This window comes from Globicephala melas, chromosome 3 (assembly GCF_963455315.2).
Source record: "Globicephala melas chromosome 3, mGloMel1.2, whole genome shotgun sequence".
In the NCBI taxonomy this organism is placed as follows: Eukaryota; Metazoa; Chordata; class Mammalia; order Artiodactyla; family Delphinidae; genus Globicephala; species Globicephala melas.
This window is the reverse complement of record NC_083316.1, coordinates 142168957-142186517: the sequence shown is the minus strand read 5'-3', so window position 1 is coordinate 142186517 and position 17561 is coordinate 142168957. Positions and strand designations below refer to the sequence as shown.

Sequence of the window (17561 nt, the reverse complement as noted above, 5' to 3'; positions counted from 1 at the left end):
CTTAGGGAATGGAACTCTAGAGGTGGCTTCACCTGCCCCGTGGAATCCTACTGGGTTCAGCCGATGGGAGGAAACAGCAAGTGTTCAGAGGGCAAGAGAAGGGCAAGTCCAGGGTATTGCTTCCCACTTTATCTCCCCCACCCCCTCTGCTTCCTGTGAGTCTTCATGTTCCTGAAGTGGCTGTGTCCCTTTCCAGCCACACTTCTGTTGAGCAGCCCCTCCTTCAAAGATCCTGCTGGAAAATAGGCTCTGGGCAACACAGTCCTCTTTGCTTGTCCCTTCAGGCCTGGGGTGGCAATGGCTGCCCCACAGTTGCTTATCCCTTGGTGCCTCATCACTCCTTATTGATTCCCTTAACCCTGTCTAGACCTTCATACATAGTTCCTTCATTAACCTCTTTTCAGCGAAACCTTTAGAGTGTGCCATCTGTTTCCAGTTGGGCCCCCGCCTGATGTAATTATTTTAAAAAGCAGTAGAGTGAGTGGTTACCTTGTGGCGATCACACATATAGGCAGGTCAGGGAAAGTTTCGCAGATAACATGACAATTATGACTTGTAGGAACTGATTGAGCGAGCCGTGCAGCTACCGGGGAGAATACCTTTATAGTTATAGTGAATAGCAAGTTTGAAAGGGGTGGCCTATTCTGAATTTTCAAGGCAGGGAAGGAGGCTGGTGTGCCTGGAACAGAGTCAAAGGGCAACAGCCCTAAGCATTTAGGTGGCTTTAAAGACATGGGCCAGGATGAGATCACCCAGATAGTGAATTGTACAGAGAGAAGATAGAAAGGCTTAGGAAAGAGCTGAAGAGGGGAAGAGGGTGGGCCAGCAACCAGCAAAGGATATTGAGAAGGAGAAACTAGGGCAGTACAAAGAGAAAAGGAAAGAATGATATCCAAAAAAACCACTTGAAGTAAGTATTATAAGAGGCATATCATTACCCTTGAAAGCTTATACATTTGGCCTGAACAACTTTTCTTCTTATAAGAAACTTCAAACACACACACACACACACACCCTGGCTAGCATTTATGCAGTAGGTTGACAGACCGCACCTGAGATTTAAACCAAATCCTATTCTGAAAGTGACCTGCAAACCAGTGTGGCTTTACTAGGTTGGAAAATGGTAGTAACAATTCGTTTGTATATTTTTCCCTTAGAAGGATTTGAAAAGAATCACATTTGTCAATCTTCCTACAAGGACTTCTCTAGTGTATTAACCCTTCTTAGAAACAGCATTAGCTATTCTCTAGAAAGAGGGAATCAGATTCCATGTAAATACTCCAGCCGATGTATGTACTTGCTTGACATGAGCGAGAATGTGAGCCCTTCAGTAGGTGGGTGCATGGGTGCACCCAAAATGTGTGGTCAGCAGTGTCCTGCTGTGGTCTACACACTTTCCATGGTGGCAGATGTCCTTATCTGCCAAGAGCTGGGCTAAGCATCAGATCCATATAAATTACCCAGGCAAGGCTACTCTTTTCCAGAGAACTCATTTCTGCAGAAGCATCCCTGCACAAAATAAACACATGAAGCAAGAAACAATGTTCATATTAACGTGAACCCCATTTAAAGCCCATTTGTCTTTTATTCTATGACACCAAGAGGAAGGGCCAAAGAGGGATATGGATCGTAACAGGATTTTCTTTTTGGAAAAAACAATTTTTTTATTGTGATAAAGGATATAATTTCCTCCATATGAACATGTCGGTATGAGCAAGTGAAATTTTCAGTTAGCATAGCTGCTACTGTGAACAACAACAGCAGCCAGTATTCATGAAACACTTAATACGGTCTATGCACTGTGCTGAGTGTATTACACAGAGCTTCGTTTATTCCTCTAAATAACACTGTAAGGAGAGCGCTACTACCTTTTTTTATTTTACAGAGAGAGAAACAGAGGCTCAGGGAATTAATGTGACTTGCCCAGGATAAGAGAGCACCCATAAATGGCAGGGTTGTGATGCGAACACATGAAGTGTGACCCTAGTGTATACAAAATGTAGTATCACTAATACTCTCTCACCTTTAATGGATACTTACCACGCAGTACAACCTTGACATGGATTTTATTTCCACGTTTTCCTTTCCACAACTACTACCATCCCCTTTTAGAGATTAGAAAATCGAAGTATAAAGAGTTGAGGTAGATTGCCCTGGCTCACCCTGCCAAGGAGAGAACAGACCTGCGATTTACACCCAACTCTCTGACTCCAAAGAAAGCTCTGTATCCCACTGCACAGACACTTCCACTCTCAAGTTTAATTTAATGTTCTTATTAAACACAGGCATCCTTTTCAAATATCCATGCACACTGATAACACACTTAACTACGTTCAAGTCCTTGTGCTAACTGCTACAATTGAATGCAAAGAGGTTCCTCCTATCAGTAATCTTAAAAGGAAGCTGGACAAACAAAGCACAGAGGTTCATGAAAAATTTCAAGTTTGACTCTGTCAAACGTAACTTTTAAAAAATATTTAGAACATGTCAGAAGTGAGGATGTGATTATGTGAATGGAGAAGAGAATTCATAGGATGAAGACATCCCTGGGGACTTGTCGGACTGCAAAAGTTTCAGGAATAAAGTTTCCATCAGTCTTAAAAAAAAGAGGTGGACTTTCAAAAAACAAACAAAAAAACCGATATGAACAGAATACGGAGAAAGATGTGTGGACAATTTTAGCAAAGATAGCTGGTGAATACAGAGAGTACTTAGTGCAAACCGAAGAGTCCAAATGCCAGGCAGAGTTTGGACCGTATTCTGTAAATGAAGACGTTTGACCTCAAGGACGACATGATTCAAAACACCGCCTGGAGACGATAAATTTTCTGCTCTAGATAAGTACAAACAATTCAAACTTATACACAGAAAGTAAATAAAGCTACAGCGTACGTGAGGGTGGCTGTGAGATTGTTGGGAACACCTATCTGGGCTCCCCCGTCAGCATGTTTAGGCTCACAATGAAAACAGGCAGATTGATTTTCCCTGATTAAGGCTGCTTCAGTCTGGTCTGATGAGTAAATACCCAAAGCAACCACATGCTTAGCTGCCCTCCCTCTGCAATTACTACCTTATTTTTTCCCCACTCCAAATTTGCAGGTCTAAATTTGTAATTCCTAACTTTTCAGAGTGGCAAACCTATCAGTCACTTGATCTTGTAATCCCCCCAGCTCCTTCTAAGAGGGACATTCATTCCTTCATTCATTCATGTGTGTTTACTGAATACCTACAAAACACCAGGCTGGGTAGGATTTGGAGATGCAAAAATAAAATATCATTTCTGTTTTCACAGAGCTCTCAATGTGCCTGAGGGAAACAGAAGAGGGAGCAGTCAGGCTATGCTGGCTGAAGGCTGTAATAGTCCTACATACAGGGCGCTATGTGATTATACATTAGAAAGCCTTAATTCTTCCTGGTGCATCTCAGCATGCGTTCCAGAGAAAGGCTTTTTTTTAAATGCGATTTTAAAAAATTAATTATTATTGGAGTATAGTTGCTTTACAGTGTTGTGTTAGTTTCTGCTGTACAGCAAAGTGAATCAGTTATATGTATACATATATCCCCTCTTTTTTAGATTTCCTTCCCATTTAGGTCACCACAGAGCACTGGGTAGAGTTCCCTGTCCTATACAGTAGGTTCTCATTAGTTATCTATTTTACACACAGTAGTATATACATGTCAATCCCAATCTCCCAATTCATCCCACACACACCCCCCTTGGCATCCATAAGTTTGTTCTCTACATCTGTGTCTCTATTTCTGCTTTGCAAGTAAGTTCATCTGTACCATTTTTCTAGAGAGAGACATTTTTAAACTGAGGTGTGAAGAATAAATAGCCATTCTCCAGGTGGCCAAGGAGGGAAAAGACATTCCTAACAGAAGCTGAAGAATGTCCACATGCTTAGGAATCAGGATAACCGTCTGAGTGGTCCAGAGCTGAGTTTAGGATTGCGGAAGGATTGAGAAGGACTTTACACTGCACAGTGTTTGAATCTGACTTGGCGACTGCATTTGTAGTTTAAAAACAAGCACAGAGGGAGACCTAAGGAGTGAATGAACAGGAACTGAATAAAAGGCATGTACACCTCAAAGCTATCATTAAAAAGATAATCTAATTTTATCTTGTGAATTCCTCTACAGGCCTAGGTAACTGAAGACACCATGGTTTGTCAGAATTTGTAGGTAGAACTTGCTGATCCCCCAAAAAACTATCCCTTTGTATTTTCCCAGGACTGAGTCAACAACCTCAGCTAAAGAACTGTCATTAAACCTCCGTAGATGTTAACTCTTTGACAACGTGCCAGCCAATCATTTGGTTGACACAGTCATCCAAGTGGCCACAGCTTGAAAGTGAAGGAATGACGAAGAAGGTTTGGTCTTGAGCATAAGCATGACAGTGGTTTGTTTACTGTGGTGTTAGTGCAGATAATAGACAAGTAAGATGTGCAAATAATTACACTGTTTATAAACAATAGAGTGTGGTTGTACATCCAGACATATATAAATACTGTTTAAGGGAGGGATAAATTCTAACAATTTGGAAGAATTGGAAATTTTCTTGATACCATGGTACTGTCGTTGGGCTACAAATTTAACTACCAGAATTCCTGACTCTCTAATGATCATAGGAATTATTCCTATAATTCCAATTATAGGAATTTTAGACCAAAGCCATGACCTTTAGTCTAGTTAATCTCGACTCTCGGACACCATCTTAAACACATGTCTAAACTGATCAGAGGCTCTAAGGACAAGCTACATTTGGGATTACTGAGAAATTGCCACTCCCTGACTCTGAATCCCGGTGCCCTGCACCTCCAGAAGAATGTGAAATTATCAGAGAGGAATGCTATGATATTACTGAGAACAAGCAACCTGGGTATTTAATGATCAGTAATACAAAGGTAACAAAAAACAGTGGACACCAGATATGAATGCCTCCTCTATACTTGGTGCTCTAATGTGTTAGGTAAAGCATACTAGATTTCGCAGAACGTTTATATGGAGGTGTGATTGAAATAACTTTTCCTATACATGACCCAAATTAACTAGAAACACATTTGGAACTTATTAAAACAATAATAAACTTCCCTTTAAAGAACATCATCACAAACTTAATTTTGCCCTAAGCTCTTAACAATATTATGAGGCAGAAAGGACAAAGATTTTCACGTCCAGCCTATCTGAACAGACACAGATAATGGATAGTACTTTCAAGGATAGGTTATAAAATCGGCACAGGTGAAGTAAGTATCAGTGACGAGGATACCAAATATCTGGGCATTTACTCTCAGCTTCAATCTAAAGACTGAAGAAGTAGAGCATCTGATTCAGTCCTTCCTACCTGAAAGTGTGTGTGTGTGTGTGTGTGTGTGTGTGTGTGTGTGTGTGCGCACACTTGGTGTGTGCATACATGTGTGTGTGAGTGTACGACAAGGCTTCATAAACATAATCCTTACCTGTGGTCATGGAATTAAAAATTAATAATAATAATAATACAGCAACAGTTTTAATTTGCTATTTGAATGACTTCTTACAAAAGGTTTCCCCATCCACTCTCTAATTTGAAATTCCCTTTCATATCATGAAACAGGCAGGCATTATGATATTCACTTTATAGATGATAAAGTGAGTTTCAGAAATTTTATTCAGGATTTTGCAGAAAGCAAATGGCAGACAGAGTCAGGAATTCTGGTAATTGAATTTGTAGCCCAACGACAGTACCATGATATCAAGAAAATTTCCAATTCTTCCAAATTGTTAGAATTTATCCCTCCCTTAAACAGTATTTATATATGTCTGGATGTACAACCACACTCTATTGTTTATAAACAGTGTAATTATTTGCACATCTTACTTGTCTATTATCTGCACTAACACCACAGTAAACAAACCACTGTTATGCTCAGCATAAGGTTTTCATGTATTATGTTCACCAAACCTGTCTTTAATCGACTTTAACTTGTCATCTAGGTCTTGTGGGACAGTTAATGCTCGTTAGTTTCTGTGTCTTTTCTGCTTTGTGGTCACTCAGTCAAACCACATGCTCTGCCTCCCTTGAAGTTCATATCAGAGATCCAGCCAATGGAGCCCGAGTAGAAATGAGGTCCCCAATTCCAGGCTGAACCAGTTAAGGAAAACCTCCCATTTATAATCCTCACTCTTTTTTTCTCAACTACCCACTGAATAGAGAAGACCCCAAGAACCTGGAGAGGGTTGGAGCCACAATACAGAAGGGGCCTGGATCCTTGAATACCTGTGATGGGCAGAGTCTCTTCCCCTCCCATCCCTCCTCCACTCCCTGCTCCCACCAACCTGCAATGGACTACACGATGTAAGCGAAAAAAACCCTTTATGATGTTAAGCCATTGAGATTTGGAAGTTATTTATTACAGCTGTTAGCCTACCCAGACTAATACAACTCTCCATTGTAAAAAGTTAATATCTATAAAGAACTAATATCCAAAAGACTCCAAAAGAGCATACATTGTAAAGAGATTTTAATAAGCTATTTCATATTACTGATTCTGAGAATACAATTTTTTTTGTGGGAAAAAACACAATGCTACCCTTTCAAAAAAAAAACAATCATGATTTTTATGATCAATCAATTTCTTATCATAGAAATCTTTAGGTCATGATAGATAAATTCTATGAAGCACAGATTGTAATATAAGGCTGGCATCAGATATTCGGGGCATACTAATAAGCAAAGTATAAATGGACAAATCTAATTTAAGTCAACCCTGCTGAGTCATTTGAGATATCTATCTATCCAAAATGAACATAATCCATTAGCATCAAAATAACAGTCTCCCCCCACCACCAAAATGCAGAGGGATCTAGTTCTGCTCATGACTTTTATCAGCATGACGTGGTTAATATTCATTTATCAAACACAGTACGGGTATTGTTTTGCCCTCAAATAATTATCAGTTAATGAAGCTTAAAAAAAGAGTCTCTTACACCTAGATTGAATTATTCGTTCTATGGTGCTCACCCTCATGCTCTTAAATACTTAAAATGTTCCCATAGTAAATGAGGTCAGCTTATGTAAGCTCAGAAGCAATAGGATATTTCAGCCTCAGAGCATAATAGGAAGAATATTAGAGTGCATTCATTCAACTCAAAAATTGAGTCTAATATTCCATACTTGGCTACATGCCTTTTACATCTCTAGTGAAGATACATTGTAGAAATACAGATGATCTCTAACGTCCTTTTATAATAAAATTTGAAGTCCCAACAATTCTATTTGATGCAAGAGAAAGACTAAGGGTCTGAGAGCTGAAGCATCTCACCTAAAGCCACACAGGAATCTACCCCTGGATGGAGGAAGACATCTTCTGAATCTCATTTTGGTGACTGCTGGTCCCTGTGCCTTTTTATTCCCATCCTTCCCCTTTCACCACCGAGATGAGAGAGGTCCTTATTTTAAGCTGGAATATTTGCTGCACTAGGATACACAGTTTTCTAATTTGGAAAAAGGGGTTTACATTTTCTAGCACTTTGAACACAATCACACTTGTACCCTAAAACAAAGGGTCCTGGATGCACAACTGCAGAGAACCCCCGAAAGTTCTCCGTAGGTGGAAGGCTCAAGGAGGAGGGCTAGGATGTGAGCATCCATTTCACAGAGGATTTGGATACTGTACCTTTGTCTCAGCTTTCTTTCCCTCCAGGTTTCTGGAGGACTTGGCTGTGGAGGCTGTGTCTACTGAAACCTTCAGAACAGCTCTGTTTTGTCTTTATTAGAGATACAGTAAAATACTCCAGAGACAAGGGACCTGCTGGGAAGCAACAGCGGCTGGAATGAATGAAACAGCCCAATCTTCCCTGTGATGCTGCAGTCAGAGACATCATCAGTAGCATGGCCTGTGGTTACCATAATCAGAAATCCCCACAGAAAAGCCGATTTAAAAGAACTTTCCAAGTTGCTGGTGAAAGTGTTAAAACCCAGTACAGTGGCATGTAACAGATGGCATAGAATAGTCCAGAGAATTCACAAATGACTTATTTTTTATTTCGCCATTATTCTGATCCTCAGGATTTCCCTTTCCAGAATTTTTTTTTTTTTGAAGTCATGAACATTTCGAGTAACATTTCATTGTATCTGAGAGGTGTCTGTATTCATATGGAGAAGGGCAACCAGAAAGTCAAGAGGCCTTTCATTTGGTGGTCCCACTGAATAAAAGGATATTCTTTTTTCAAATCAAATGTGGACACCTGTTTTCTTGAAACTCCCCCCAATGTGTGCTCCATGACAAGACAAGGGCTTCCTATCATATCACAGCTATTCAATTAACACACACACTCAGCCAGCATTAGACAACAATGCTTCACTTTAGCTATTATTTTTAAAAATCACATTTGCCAACAGATTGTAATACGGCATTGGCAAGATACAGCTGAAACCTATTTTCTCCTCACGTAATTCCACCCTTTTCTGAAATGCACTCCACTTTCTTTATGATGGAATTGGTCATGAGTGTCAGGCTTTTGGAAATCAACTTTTTTTTCTTTCAATTCCAAAAAAAGAAAAAATTACTTGCTTTGTTTTTTGGCTTCGGGTTCCCTACCCCAGTCCCAGGGAAATATTTCTCATAAAGAAGTAAATGGGCTTTGAAGAGGTAGGAAAGACTGTATTTAAAATTCCAAATAGTGCTTTGGCTCATCCACCCAGCTCTCGCAAGATTGACCATATGTGAAATTTGAATGTAGATTACAGTGTTTCAATTTAACAAGATTAAGGTGTGATTACCTTGGTTATTTTGTAATTTCATACCTTCTCCATTAAGGGAAGTCAGAATTTAAGACCACTTCCAGTCATTTTTAATAGCATGCTAAAGTGGGGGAAAAATGCTTACCGTTTTAAGCTACCAGTTTCTTTAGTTTATATTTTCTAATCAGTTATTTCTTAAAAATACATCTCACATATCTTCTCTACAAGAATCCAAATTACATGCCACTTCACTTTCTTTAATTTCTATTTTCTAATCTTGTTTTCTTAGGCTAAATCTCTCCAATATTTATGGCGAGGAGGAGGAAAGAAAGCATAAAACTTATGTATATACACATATACATATGTACATATATGTACATACATATATGAATACTAAGACAATTTCCTGATAGAAATTTCTGTTTACTCACTTCCTAAGGAGAAGCAGGGTATATAGTAGAGTCATTCCCACCCTGGCTTCTGCTGAATTCTGGTGTCCCACAAGACATTAGTTTAATTGAAAGGAGTAAATCATGGCCAGATACTAGTGAGAAATGCTGCATACCATATCAGTTTCTCGTAGAGTCATGGTGCATATTTGCATATTAAAGTCTCTCATATGTCCTGTGGGAAGAAAACACGTTTAATTGTCTTTAAACAGTTGTATAATATCCATAATTTATTTGAACATAGATTCTTTTTTATTCTTGCAACATCTATTAAGATATATCAGAACACTAGTGTCCAAGGAACACAGTTTAGAAAACCCAACTATAGTTGAAAATACATAGGTTTTAGGATGTCTTTTCAAATCTCTAGCTTTGATACTTACTAGCTGTGTGACTTTGAAGGAGTTACTTAACCTCTCTGAGCCTCCTTTCAAGTTTGCATTCCAACCAAAATTTATTGAGCATCTGTGGTGTTCCAGGCAGATAACTAGGCACAGTAAACAAAACAGACATACCCCACCTTCAGGTAATTTAGGGTCAGGTAGAAGATAAACATTAAACAAATACATGGATAATTAGAGTGTTGATAAGTGCCAGAAAGGAAAAAGAGTAAATGGAGGAGATAATTACAGAGAAAAGCTAATGTAGATGGAGTGGGCAAGGAATTTCTCTGAGGAAGGGACAATTAAGTTGAGGCCTGAATAAGATGTAAGATCCAGCTAGACAAAATGTGCCAGTAAAATGTTTCAGAGAGGAAAAAGCAAACGAACAGGCCCCAGGACCAGTGCTGCATGCTGACTTTTCCTGAGAGAGAAAACACAAAACCTAAAAATGACCAAGCTACAGCCTCCTCAATCTTGTTGGATGAGCTTGTGGTAGGTATCTAAGGAGTAGCTCCAATATGGCCAGAGCACAGTGAAAGACGGTGGGCCATGGGGACAGTACAGAGGCAATGCAACAGGCGAGGGGTCCGTCCTCAGCCCTGTTGACCAGCACTCCCATGAAGGAGTCTGGGTTTTATTCTAAGTGCAAAGGATGCTGGAGTGGTATTACCTGGTTGAAGTTTTCTAAAAACTTGGACATGGAAACTAGACCAGTTAGAAGGTTATTTCTTGGTGAGAAAGAATTTCAGATTCCTCACCTGCAAAACTAGGATATTAACTCTTCACTGATATTGTTGTAGGAAAGAGTTACAACCTGCACAAGAGTGTGGCACAGAAAACGTGCCAAAATAGCACTTCCTGCTTCCCTTTCTTTCCTGATACACAGCGCCCAGCCCATCTAGAGCCTCTGCCAGCGGCCTGTACTGACCTCCTCCCTCCCAACCTTGTACGGTCCATCCAGCTTTCTGAACTATAACCTCTTGAGACTGTTTGTATTTCAGATAGGCCACACTGTGAGTAACTGCAGAGAGAAGACTTCCCCCATCTACCCTCCCTCTGCAGAAATAGGTGAAGAGAGCAGCACAAACCTTTCCTATAATTCAGAATCCCATCACTGGGCAGTGTCACTATGGCAATGTTTGGGTTCAGATGTGCTTGACTATCCAAGCAGAACTGCAAGGTGGGTGGCAGAAAGACCAGAAACTAACTGAATACTTAACAAAGCACCTCCCAGAAGATTCCAGTGCTGGCCATTTGGATACTTTGTCTTTTATAAAGTCAAAATCATTGCTTTAGAAACAAAGAAATGACCATTTCTTCAAATAAATTGCAAGGGCAGTTAAAGAATGCAGGGGGAAATCGTGGATTAAAAGAGACTTAAAAACAGTCCCCAAACATGACATCTAGGAATACATCCCTGGGTGATAAAGAAAAACAAGAAAGTGATAATATAAAATTAGATTACATTTTGAGGGATGGCAGGGGTTTATGATGGATGTGACATGTGCAGGACTCATGGGTAGGAGTGGTAGGGGGCTGACCAAATTCTATTTCTTTCTTTTGTTTGTTTGTTTTTTGTTTTGTTTTGTTTTTTTGGCTGTGTTGGGTCTTCGTTGCTGCGTGTGGGCTTTCTCTAGTTGGAGCGAGCAGGGTCTACTCTTCCTTGCAGTGCGTGGGGTTCTCATTGAGGTGGCTTCTCTTGTTGCGGAGCACAGGGTCTAGGTGCATGGGATTCACTCGTTGTGGCACGCGGGCTCAGTAGTTGTGGCTTGTGGGCTCTAGAGCGCAGGCTCAGTAGTTGTGGCACACGGGCTTAGTTGCTCCGCAGCATGTGGGATCTTCCCAGACCAGGGCTTGAACCCGTGTCCCCTGCATTAGCAGGTGGATTCTTAACCACTGTGCCACCAGGGAAGTCCCCCAATTCTATTTCTTGACCTGAGTGGTAGTTACAAGAATGATGCCTTGTAATAACTTACTAAGTTACATATTTGTTTTATTCAGTTCTGTGTCTGTGTTTTATTTTTAAATAAAATGATTAACAAGTGAGGAAGAAATTAAGAGCAAATAAGTAATAAATTTTACATGTCAGCTATTTCGGTCAAGGCCATGACACAGATTTTCACAGTCAAAAATAATAGAACTCAGAGTTCACAAAATGACTTTGATTTGTCCTGAGATAGGAAGAAAAAAATACAAAATGAGAGTAATGATAGTGTGGCATTTTCTGCCAAATTTTCTCACCTTTCCGATTATACATCATAAATGACTAATTAAACTGGTATTTCATTACAGAGTTCAATTAATTTATATGTCAATTAACTGCCCCCGTATCTTGATAGTGTAAAACAATAATATTAATTAAATGAGCAACAGGAAGGCACTTCCGTTGATAAAAGTTTTAAGTTAGATTTATAAAAATCTTACCTTCCAAACAAACTGGACAATTAATTTTATAATTCTTTAATTTCTAAGTATTAATTCTACAATATAGATGATGGGTTTTAATATGACAATAAGTAGTTAACAACTACAGCCCTTTGTGTTCATATAAATATAAAAAAATCTCCCTCCCTAAACTGCCTTTTTTCCATCCCAGACATCAGAAGGGAACACAAGTCTAAAAGTCTTTACTGACCATAAAAGATCCTTCACCTGTGGAAATTTTCCAGATTCTTTTATCATCTTTGCTTATTTGAGTACAAGTTCTTTTCATACCCTCATGTTATAATAATTTGGTAGCAATTGGGATGTTTCATATTTTAGTACTCTATGAAAAATGTAAATCATTACCTGGTAAGCAGGAAAGGAACTCATTCTAAATGAGAGGCTTTTCAATAAACAACCACCCTCATTACACTTTGATTTACTCTACCTTGGAACCATGTTGTAGCTTTTTGTCTTCAAGTGGGGGAGAGGCCTTTGAAACCTAAATACTGGAGAGTAGCAGGATGGAAGCCTTTCTTTGTATAAAGTAAATGGAACCACTGAGGTGACTATATAAGATACTTTTTCCCACTATAACATTGCCAAATTATCACAGCAGCAATGGTATGAGAGTCTACAAAACTGCTTTATTAACTCAGAATGCTGCGATATTATGAACCACACCTGCATGAAAACAAATGACAATGCTTAGCTCATAAAAAAAAAAAAAAGTGGGTTTTCAAAAGTTAGAAATACCATAGCATTCACATATAAACAACAGGCCACCATATTTTACCATTTCCTCCACTTTCCTTTCAGTTTTAAACCCCCTTAAAATACAACCAACATGCAACTTAAATATGACAGAGACACCAACAGGTGCTAAGTCTAGCCATTTGGACTCAAAATTCTCATAGTCCAGGCAACTTTTTAAATTGCCATTTTATTCCAGGTAAGGGCTTGCTAAGGTCAGATGTATAACCAGGAAAACTGTTTTTGTTCTCTTTGAGTTTCTCATCAGGTGAGAGCAACCTGGCTGGAACTGCTAATTTGCATGCCAGTACCCACAAGGCCCTTCTAGCCATCCACCCTTCCCAGCCGTGTGGGGCTAAACCTCTGGCAATGCAGTGAAAGGTTTCCAGGGGAAGAGCTGCTCTTGATTTGCAGTTTAAAAAGAGCTTGATGTTAGGAGGAGCAGTGACAAATGAAAACCAAGAGAACATTCATAGCTTTCACAGAATGACTTCATGGGTTAATTTCCATTACAAAAAACCCACTGCAAATGTTAAATAATAGATAGATAGATAGATACATACATACATAGACCCATAGATAGATAGATACATAGATAGATAGATACACACATAGATAGATAGATGGAAGAGAGGAGGGAAGGAAGGAAGGAAGGAAGGAAGGAAGGAAGGAAGGAAGGGAGGAAGGAAGGAAGGAAGGGAGGAAGGAAGGGAGGGAAGTAAGTTTGCTTTTCTTTTTTTCCAATCTGCATGGTTAAGGTGACAAAACTACAATATTTGGAAAGCCCATATGCAATTCAGTATTTCAAAGGGCCTAAAGGAGGTGAACAAAATAGCCTTCCCCATATGTCATTTCTATAACGGCTATTAAAGAACCAAGCCTGAAGCCTACGATGAATGTAGAAACAATATTTGCGCATGTTACCAAAGCAGCGTAAAGCAGGGGCCTCCAATAAATCATTTTATTTGAGAAATCTCAGGTATGTCCAAACACATGCATATTTTCCTCTGTAGGCACCTCCTTCAGAAATTTATAAATAGATTGTCAGCAAAGTAATAAAGGCACTTGTTATTTTTATTCCTTACCAACTAGACAAAACCCACTTGTCCCGTCACTTCATTTGCCCACTAACAAGACATCTGAAAGTCATAAAATTAAAGTGCTTTGCTATAGCCATACCCAGACAACTCAAGAGTGACAAGGGAAGCAGTTACTAAAATACGGGGCTCAGGGAATCATTTAGAGGAAAGGTAAGAGCCTGAGACAAGCCGTTCAGGGCTGCTCAGACATAGTGTCATTTTCTATGCATGCCATATGACCATACATGTGCCACAAAATCCCTGTCAGTTTCCCAATGCTACCTGCTTTTTCCTTGAGGGGTGAATGTACTGACATGCAAATGAATGACAGAGACAGAGTTCCAGGGATATCCTTGAGTTGGCTTGATTTTATTTTATTTTTTTGGAAATCATTCTCAAATGTCAGTACTTAATTGGGGAATCCTCATAATACAGAAACTATCCCGACACTGTGGCCTCACTGGGGAAGACCCATATTGGGCCTCTGGTCCTGGTCCCAGATTTAGAGCAGCACTTCCCAAATCCTGTCGTTCTTTAGACTGAGCACAAGATGCTCCAGAGGTTCCCTTCAAAAAATGGTTCAGGGCAAGTTTGAAAACTGCCACCTCCCCTTCTTGAATGATCTTAGTGCACATGAGAGCATTAAAGGTTCTGAGAAGTCTCAGGAGCTTGATTCTTTAAACTACTTCCTCAGTATTATTTGACCATGGAACTGGGTGGGGGAGGGGATTCTTATTAATACCTTTTGGATGTAGTATCCCATAAAACACAGTTTGGAAAATTTTGTTCCATAAAGCATAATAATAACACATATTATAATATAATAATAATTGTAATATACATAATATAATAATAATAATATTTTAACATGTCACAACAGGGCAGGTCCCTGAAGAAGTAAACTTTTTTGTTTGTTTGTTTTACCTCTTATACTGGGCCTTCTGACAGAGCAAAATCTATGTGTATTCTAATGAATACTTAATGTTGGACCCACAAAATGGACCCCATTACACAACCAATTATGTCTTTACCACTTCATCAGCAATACCAGAGAAGAATATGACAAAAGCTTTACTATCATGGTGGTTGATATAATTAGGTTCATCCTATAAGAAACTATGAAAGATTACAAGGCAATATGTATGACTTTATAAGGCAGACAGGGTTGGAATATTTAATAAAAGTGGCTTGTATGTATTCAGCACTTTCTACGTGGCCAACACTCTTCTATTTACTTTATATGTAGTAATTCATTTGTACCTAAGGGCAAGTATGCAAATTAGATTCTAATTTTTTCCTGTTTTCCAAATAAAGCAATTCAGGAACTGAGAAGTTAAGTAACTTGCACAAGGTCACACAACTAGTAAATGACAACAGTGGAAAAAAGATAACACAGAAGTAGTGTGAACATGATTACAGATCAATTGATAGGGAATAAAAATGCTTCACTCTAATAAGCCAATGACAGAATCAGATGGTATCTTCCACAAAAAGTAGAAGATTTTTAAACTACAATACAGAATCTTCCTTACTATTAAAACACTTACAAATTCAAATGCATAATCATGTTCAAACTAGTCTATGGTTTATTTTAATTTTTACAAAATTTGTTTTTTTTAATTAAAGAAATATTGGAATCCTTTGTGTCTTGACACAAATATCCTTCATTCGCACGTCCAGATTCATACCAAAACTGCATAACACCAGGCACTGGAGAGGTATCATCAATTCTGTAATTACCTGTGTGGTTTCATGACCTGCCAATACACTACAAAAGTATAAATATTTTCAGCCCATGGAAAATGCTGGCAGGTTTTTAAAAGCATGTTTCAAACGAAATCTGTCGTTGGCTCAATCACTTCAATAAGGGTAATTTTCACATACAAAACAAAAGCTCTATTCTTCAACACCTAAACACAAGAACAGATCCATCCTTCATCTGTATCATTTAGCTTCAGATCAATTGATTATCCACAGGCTATATCTGCTCTGGACAATATCAACAGAAATATTCATCTCCAGAAGAAAATCAGGGCTCAGTCTCATTTTGTGCACAAAGAGACCTTGCCCTTGTATTTCACCAAGCTGAAAGCAGCTTTTATTGATTTCACGTTGGACTGAATTTGTCACAGTTTCTACAGCAGTGGCAGAAACCCTATTTGGCGATATTATTAACGTAAAGGTGAAAACATAGATTTGAAAAGATGACTTAGAAAATGCTATGAATTTCAGGCAAATCTGATGATTGCGTTAATTGTGACATGGGTTTTTTGCTTTGTTTTGTTAGATATTTTTTTACAAATGGATAAAAGGATTAAACATTTATTTAATTATCTAATAAACACCAAAAAGAAAACCCTTCCACCTTCATTCTTAAAGTCCAACTGATCCAGATTTTGACACGTTAAGTAAATACAATTATATCAGAGCTAAAATGAATATATATATGTGGGGGGGGCATATATATGTATATATGTTCATTTACTGTAATGTCCAGAAGACTCGAAAGAATTATAACCTCAATGTAGTTCAAATCACTAAACGTTGCTAAGCTGAAGCAAACCACTCTGTTTACTAGGACACATTATTTCTGTAAGGACTTTTTCAGAAGTGTCTAGAAATGCCTAACACACATATCCTTACCATGGACTATATTTGAGAGGCTTCCTTTCAGTTGAACACTATGTAACTGCTAGAAATTGGGGACCTATATTAAGACTTTACTTGTTTTAAACCCATGCAACTGAACGTTGATTTAACTCCCAATTTGAGAGGTAAGACACCCTCTCTCCTACTAGCTTTCCTGTTACGGTTACATAAAGGCTTCCGTACAACAAATCTCAGTACAAATTCCGAAGCAGATATGAACCGTGTGTTTATGTGTACCTAAAATGACTGTTATAATGATATTCAGTGATGCTGGCAGCCAAGCCGTTAATTCTTCAGGTTCTCAAAGTGAATAAACTTCAAAATGAAATTTCTGCCCCACTCCATGTAACTTTCCTCGTGAAGAAATAGAAAAATAGAGTGCTTGGTACCTAAATAAGTAGAAGAAATCAGAACAGCTTGAAAGCATGTATAGCGTCTTGCTTTTCCAATGTGATTATTTCCTTGACAAAAGGGAGCAAATGTTGTATACAAGTGCCTCTGCCAGTGGTTCAAAGTTGAGCGCCACACACTACACTGGCTTAACTATTAGGCATCTAAATGGAGCATGCAAAAAAGCCATAGTGTGTGCAATGCCTGGATGGCCATGGCGTCTTTCCCTTTTACTTGAAGCTGCTGAATATAAAGAGAGTCAACAGGGATTTACTGGCCTCCTACAGGGTGGAAAACCGCATATTACCAAAGGGTTTGAGGTACATTTTTCAAGAAAAAGAAAAGAGCTTGCTTTTTAGCTGTAAACATGTAGGGCTCCAAAGGAGTGCTAAGAAGTTGTGAAAATGGTCATTAAGTAGCAGCTTCAGAAGGAGTACTCCTCCACTTTCCTCCGAATCATCCTCAGAGGTCAAAAATGCTAAATGTTGGTATGCTATTGTGATATAATAAGAAATATATATTTAGTCTTAGACCTGCTTTCCTGGTACAGAGCTTCAAAACCCTTGGAATTTCCTGAGCCATAGGGGTGAGAGGAGTGTCTTTTGTCATTCATATCAAGTTCCTTTCAACCACCCCTGAGTTTGTGTTAATTAGATGACTTTTGGAAAGTCCTTAAAGAGCAGAAGGCTGGGTGGCTGGCTACCTGGGGAAC

At 38.9% G+C, this 17561-nt stretch overlaps 1 protein-coding gene across 3 annotated transcripts in view; it reads right to left on the bottom strand.

Moving 5' to 3' along the window:
* The window catches only part of TENM2 (teneurin transmembrane protein 2), a 3004989-nt gene that overhangs the window by 1110207 nt on the left and 1877221 nt on the right, over positions 1 to 17561 (bottom strand). The gene's annotated exons all lie outside the window — the stretch shown is intronic.